This window comes from Vigna unguiculata, chromosome 9 (genome assembly GCF_004118075.2).
Source record: "Vigna unguiculata cultivar IT97K-499-35 chromosome 9, ASM411807v1, whole genome shotgun sequence".
NCBI classification, from domain to species: domain Eukaryota; kingdom Viridiplantae; phylum Streptophyta; class Magnoliopsida; order Fabales; family Fabaceae; genus Vigna; species Vigna unguiculata.
The window spans coordinates 42,346,120-42,354,187 of NC_040287.1; the positions used below are offsets into that span (position 1 = coordinate 42,346,120).

At 23.2% G+C, this 8,068-nt stretch overlaps 1 non-coding gene across 1 annotated transcript; it reads left to right on the forward strand.

Moving 5' to 3' along the window:
• The first annotated feature begins 4,941 nt into the window (after positions 1-4,941).
• Positions 4,942-5,013, forward strand: TRNAP-UGG. The gene has a single exon. It is a non-coding gene; the product is annotated as a tRNA-Pro (tRNA).
• Positions 5,014-8,068: the final 3,055 nt, after the last annotated feature.

The following is an 8,068-nucleotide window of genomic DNA, read 5'->3' on the forward strand; positions in this document are numbered from 1 at the left end:
GGTCATTATAAACACAACAAATCAAGAATAGTTACTGAGATAAATAATGGTAAAAGACATTTAATTTGAGTTAAATTTAGTGTATTATTTGTATTATTAGTAATGCGACGTTTTATACTGTTACTCAGTTAAAAATATTTTTATCTAGAAAATAACTGAAAATGTTTTTAAATAAATATTATCAAACTTAATCACTTAATCATTTTTTGTATATAATATATTACTCTATCTACCATTTTGTATCGTTACAACATATCAAATATTATCTACCAGCAGTTCTTATTTGATTCGTCCTTAGTGGTTTATTGGAGAATGTGATTTGTTTTTACACAAAATACAAATGAAAGAGAACACAACTAGTAGAAAAGATAATAAGTGCAAGATTTATCTCCTAGTTTATATATAATAAATAAAATAAAATTTAATGAAATTTCAATTGTTAAATTGATTAGTTAAATTAATAATATTGAATATTTTAATTTTATGATAAAACATATAATATTACAAGTTTTAAATTTATGATAAAATATATACAGTGCTAATCATTCAAATTGTTGTAATAAATAAATGTGTATTTTACTATTTGACATATAAAATTATGTTTATATTTATTTTTACTCATCCCAACCATGTTAGTACCAAAAAGTAAGAATAATTAGGTTTAAGAAATTGAAAATATAATTGTGATGAATGAGTGACTATCCTATTAGTATATGATGTATTCTACTGAATTTTACAGTATTAATAATTATATTATAAAGGTATAAAACTAAATAATATAAATATTTAATTTTAACTTTATATTTAATAATACTAATACTAGTACAACATAATATATATATATATATATATATATATATATATAATATGTACTGCATGTTAGATGAACATATTATATTTGTTGATATCCAATGTAATTTATTGAATTTTAAATTTTAAAATAAAAATATTTTATTTTAAAAATATATAAACGAAAAATAATATAAATATTAAATTTTAATTTTAGTATTTAATAATACCAATAATAGTATAAATGGTATTTTTTTTTCCAATCAGCAAGCGTATCTTAATTAGTTAATAATCTAATAAATACATTTGTTTTCTTACCAAAACATTATATCCCATCTATATAATTCTTAATAAACTGTAAAAAATAATATTTTATACATTTTGAAATTCTGATATGTTTTATTAAAAAACAATTGGTTTCTTATATTAAAAAAATGTATAATATTCTCTTATAAAATTTAAAATATATAAAAAATAATATATATATATATATATATATATATATATATATATATATATATATATATATATATATATATATATATATATATATATATATATATATATATATAATATACACTAAGTTAAAACTGATGTTATCTTCCTGCATTAGACATAAGAGGGGAGGTATAATTTATATCTATACATCTTCTTACAGATTTATAATAGTTAATAAAGATTGTTCAATATATGACTCTTATTTAGTGTACATTTTTACATATTTGTCTTTTGTCTTTATGTAGTGTGTTAAAGAGTTTACAAATTTATCTTTAAAATCAATAATAACTAATAAAAAATGTACTTTTATATAGTGTGTAAAGAGACTCAAACTCTTTAGTACTTATGAATGACCAATGTAGTAAAAAATATTCAATTATTTAAATGAAAGAAAAACAAAAACCAGTTCTCCCACTATTTTTATTGAGAACATTCAAAAAACAATCAAAATCTCAAATAGTAACAGTTTTGCATTACTTAGGCAAAATGTCCATTGTAATCATGTGTTATGAGTTCATTGTTCCTAAAGGCTAGTATTTAATCAGCGTGGATGGTGTCATTTTTTATTTTTTTTCTTTCTAACCAATTTTACATGACATAGATTGTGATATGAATAGGAATGATAAAATTAACTCTTTCCATAAATATTTATATATAAAATTTACAGCGAATAATTGATATTCAGGTGATACAGATGTTAAAATGTTTATAAATAAATCAGATGTTATATCATTTTATATGTCCTCGAGAATATTTGTTACTTAAAAAAATCAATTAAAATTTAATTTATATTTTGTGAAGTTGAATTTAATTAAAATTAAAAATTAATTTATATTTATTAAGTTAAATTTAATTAAAATTAAAAGTTAATTTATATTTATCAGATTAAATTTAATTAAAATTAAAATTTAATTTAAACTTTACTTATTTTATATTTTTTTACAATTTTATTAATATTTTATTTTAAAAATATATAAAATATTTTTTAAAATATTCTTGAGTATGTTTGCAGGTTCTAAAATATTAACAAATATTTTTTAAACGGATATTAATAGATAATAAAAAGAGTAACAAATGATTTTTTTTATCGGATAATAGATACACATTTTTGATTTTTCATGTCTGACCTAACTAATTATCATTCTATTGTATAGTATAGTAGTAGGATAGGATACGAATCTATAAGTTCATTTTAAATTTCGGACAACTCTTAATATTCATATAAAACAATGTTTAATAAAATAATAATTTATTTTATTACATCAATTTTCTATTTCTTATTTTATAAATTATTAAATTTAAAATATTGACTTGAAATACATTATAACTATTTTTTTTTACTTTTTATTCATAGTGTAACTTTCAAATAATTTTTCAAGGTATGCTTGAAAGTTATGTTAAATTATAATTAGATTTTACTAGCATAAACACAGTCGCTATCGCGTCTGTGTATATATTTTTTAAATATATGTGATATTATATTAGTAGGTGATAAAATTGTAATATTATTAAGTTGTTATATAAACTAAATTTATATTTATTAAAAATAAAGTGAAATATATCAGAACAGATGAAAGAATAATTATTGATAAATAAAGAAAAAGAGAATAAACAGAAATAGCCGAATGTATAAAAAAATTATAAAAGTAACAGTCAATTTTTTAAAAATTAAAAAATTATTATATTTAAAGAGTAAAATTAGTATTTTGAAATGTAGACACAAAAAGGAAAATTTCCTTTATATATTGTTATAGATAAAGCTGTTATACTCTTCGCAGATTTTTTTAATTTTTAAACTCATGTATGTTTAATAAATATTACTATCTTTAACTCGAGAAATGAATATCATTATCTTATCATTGTTTGTTAAATGAATATCTAGATTAAAAATAACCTGAGTTAGAGAATTAATTAACTAATAATGAAGAGGGACGAATATGCGTATATTATTTTATTGAACAAAACAATTTTGGACCCAAAGTTGCTCGAAGGGAGAGTAACAAGCCCTGTTCATGCAAGCTATAATACTCCAACCAAAAACAAAACATTGGATAATATAAAAAATTGATACCAAAATAATCTTAGAATATCCATCCAGAATTTATCCTATTTGTTGGTCACGTTAATATCTTATCCATTCACTTTAACAATGTTTCAACCGTCCATCTGTCACCTGCACTGCGTGGTCTATCACTTACACTCCCAATATCATTTTTTTTTTCAATTTAACTAAATAAGTAATTAACAAGTCAAACAAATTTTATTATCTCTAACCAAGTTTGCTATATTTTATATAAAATTTGATAAAAATATATTATTTTAGTTATAAAAGCCACTTTATTACTTTTAAGCTAACCATGTTCAAAGAGAATTATTTGGGACAAATATTTTCATATTTAAAAATATATTTACATAAAAAACTGTTAAAATTAACTTATTAGGACAGTTAACGTGTGTGTGTGAGAGAGAATAACCGTAATAAGTAAAAGAATATGTTAATTAAATATTTGATACTAAAAGTATTAAAGAAAATATCAATTTCCGTAGCGTGCATTTAAGAAGTATAGAACACCTATTTTAAGTGTTAGATAATTAAGGGAAATAATACCAGAAGCTCTACAAACCTTATCAACTGACATTGGAGTGGATGATTTTTTTTTTCTTTTAATTTGATGTCTATTTAATTCAAATTAAGAAATTGCCTGAAATAAAACAAATGAAGATTAAACAACTGTGTGTTATTATAGTCACCAAATCACTCAAAATATTATTGTCAAGTATATAATAATTTGATTTATGCATAGATTTTGTTCCCCTATTTCTCACTATACAGAATATCGTATTAGTAAGGGTTTTTTTATCATTAAAAATATGATAAATTTGAGTAGTGTAATTAGTTATGCATTATCAAAATTAAAAGTTAGTCAAAATACATTATTACTTCCAGAACTAGATAATTTTATTGATGTACAAATTTTATCGAAATAGACATTTTTAATTTTTTTATCAGAATAAATATATAGTAAAGACATTTTATATATATATATTTGTTAAAGCACAATGTGTCAACATTCTTTTTCTTTTTTCATTTTTATTTTTGGTATTTGGTGGTAGTTAAAACATTTTATCTGAAAACAATAAAATTAAAAAAAATTATTCAATCAAAATAATTGAAATTTTTAAATAAGTTAAACTGAACAAAATTTAAATTTAATATTTATTAGTTTTATAAAAAAAAACAAGGGAAGTAAAACTTAAATACGCATTTGTTTATTTCGGCCCTTTCTATTTTTTAGTATTATGGTAAATGTTTTTTTTTTTGTGTGTGATAATTATTATAGTACATATGTATTAAAAAATTATGATAACTACTTTACTAACTGTGTTTAATTGTTTTTGTCTCTTATTATAGAATATATGAAGATATAAATGTTTTAACTTTTGAATTTTCACTGGTACATTATTAATGATAATACAAAGTTGTACTATGAACTACCCAAACACTAAAAAAAATCACATAGAACAGAAGAAAAGCCCAAAGTAAAGAAATGGAATGTGGTTGTTAATCTAGACGTAAGGCAAAGCCCAAACAGAATACTGAGAAAGAATATGAATTTGTATTTAGTTTATTTAAATTCTGTTACAAAGAAGCGTGGGCACTTGGTCTAGTGGTATGATTCTCGCTTTGGGTGCGAGAGGTCCCGAGTTCGATTCTCGGAATGCCCCTTTGTTTTGCGTTTATTCTTTTGTTTGAATGTTTTTATTTTGTTTCTATTTGCATCATTGCATTTCAAATTCGAAGATTTTTTTTTTTTTTCATTTAGGCATATTTTCTATTTAGAATGCAATTACTTTTATGAAGTTGTTGTTTAACGTACCATGTGTCAACGCTGTAAATCCAATGTGTTCTTAATTTTTATGACAAAATCCACGTTCATACAAATTTTAAGTTCATTATGTGTATTGTGTTTGATTCCTTTGATTCTTATTTGAACAAGTTTTCAGATGAAAAAATTATATTTCTACTTTCTGCCCCATCACATTTTTCTAATTACTGTAATTTATTTACATTATATTATACGTTTCTGTTACAGAAATTAATGGAAAAGTTTTCAGACGTTGAAAACTTGAAAATTAAGACAGAGGACAATGCAAAGACAATGAAAGTTGCTGTGAAGATCGGTAAAAAATTTAATCTTTGGTTTTGATTAGTCTACTTTTTTTATTTTTTCGTATGAAGCAGAATGGTGGTTGTTTTGTGTGTGCATAAATGGTTGTATCCATTTTGGGGATGAAAGTGAAGCTGATGCGAAAGATAAGGCAACAGGAAAGTCGAAAGTTTCTTTATTTGCAAAGTAAAACCGATGAGAACTTATAAAACAAGTTTCAATATGTCACAAGAGGTTATTTCGTTCCATATTTCAAAACAGGTTATTTCGGTCCGATTTGATTTATCCTAATTTTGATCATTATAATAAAATGGGTTGAATATTATAATTGTCTCAGGACGGGCCAACAAACTGATTGTAACTTTTTATATTTTTTATTTATAATATATATATATATATATATATTTATATAATATAAAAATTTTATTTATTTCTAATTTTTAAATATAGAAAAAAGGTTGGCAGATTAGGACGGACTAGTCCATCTTTAACCCGCTACTTTAGCGAATTGTGCCACGATGGGTTGATGGGTTGGAAACTCCAACCCGACTTACCTTTTGTTTGGCGAACTGGCATACCTGACCTGCTTTAACATGCCTAACTATGTAATGTATCAATTATATGTCAAAAAAAAGTATAATAATATGAAAATCTGATTATATTAAAAGATGAATATATTTTGAATTAAGTTATATTTAAAGTCACTTCTTAGTTTAATAATATAATCATATAAATTTAATTTTATTGGACCTGTCAACCTATTATCAAATCATCTGATGTCTAAAAAAATTGATGAAGTGTTAGAGATCCCGCAATCAACTAGGCATAAAAAATAAAGAAAGTACATTCATAATGTATACTTAACAAAATCTTACTTCAAAACCGTTTCTTTAATTAGGAACTTACCTAAGTCTACTGGTGACCCACCACGATGTTAAGTTAAAATTTATTTTTAGACAAAATAATTAAAATTTGCATAATATAGTCGATAAAAATAAAAAAACGTTTATATTGACTTGAAATAAGATAATTTTATAATATATAAATAGATATAAATGTCATTCTACAAATGATTTTGTGTTAAATTATGTTTAAAGTTATTTTTTAATATAATACCAAAATTACATAATATCAATTTTAATAAATTTTGTTGTTTATTTGACTTATCATATTATTATGAGATCATCTGATGTATAGTTCCACGTTCCATAATGGGTCGAACATCTTACCTCAATTATAAATAATATAATTTCACAAATAAATAAATAAATAAAGTGCACCTTATATCATAACAAACTTTTTTATATAATAACTATTTCATTGAAAAAACACCTAATAATAAAATTATGCGTAATCTGATTTCTTTAATTTCTTCATAAACGAGTAAATTGTTTAGTATTAAATGTTAATTACATATTAATTTATATCATTATCAAGACACCCAAAATAATAATTTCTCCATAGAAGTTACATAGAAGTTACGGTTCTTTGGAGAAAAAAAATGGCAAACACTAATATTAAATGCTATAATTTAAAAGATTTTAGAAAGTTTTGGTTAGAACATTCATAACTTAATTTATAAAAGATCATATCGTACGAACTTTACTTTTTTAATTTACATGCAAAAAAGTGTATCTATGTTACAAATCTCATACTTAAAATTCTTGTAAGTAAACTATGCATCTAGCAAAAGCAACACAAACATAAGTCCAGGCTAACAGTACTTTAAAGAGAGGGGTCCCACAAATGCACCTACAGTGTTTGGGCCTTTATTTGGGAGAAAGTAGTTGGCCCAAAAGTAGCATTATTTGAATAGGCATAACATGACATATCATTGCCCAAAAACTTTTTCTGTATAAAATGAAGAACATGAATGATAGCATGTTATTTAGGATAACAATGGTTCATAATCATGAAGAATAGTGGATTCATATGCATCGAGTCTTGAAAAATTGAGTGGAGTGTTGTAACTCCCTAGTTCCGAGTGTGCCTAATATTTGTTTGATATTCAATTAGGGCACTAATAAACCCAATCTGCATATTTAATAGCCCAATAAGTAGTACTTTAGAATAATCTCATTATTAATCTTTTTGTGTCCCAAAAGTAAAAAATTGATGCAGCAAAAGGTAAGATAAAAGAGAAACACCCTTTTTCTCCCTTTTGGTTTGCGCCATGGTAACTTTTATACCTGAAATTTAGTCCCCACAGTTGCACCATCTCGTAAAAATGCCTTTCAATAAAGAAAAGAAAAGAAAAGGAAGAAGAATAAAAGTTGACACTTACCCTGCAGAGAGGGCAGGGAGCAAAGGGCATGTACCTTTCTGAAAGGTTAAACTCAAAGTGGACTACAAAGTTGTTTCTTCTGCATCTTCTCAGGTCAATTTTTTCAATATTATTAATCAACTTCTAAACTTTATATATCTTTTTTGTCGAATTTGGATTTTTTTTTGAATTTTTTTAACAGTTCTTAAGTTTTTTTTTTACCGTTTCTATACCTTATCTTCATAATACATTGATTATAATTAATTTTAATATTTTAAAATATATTAAAATATATTTATAATATTAATATAATATATTTTTATTACTCAACATAAGACCGCACACAAAA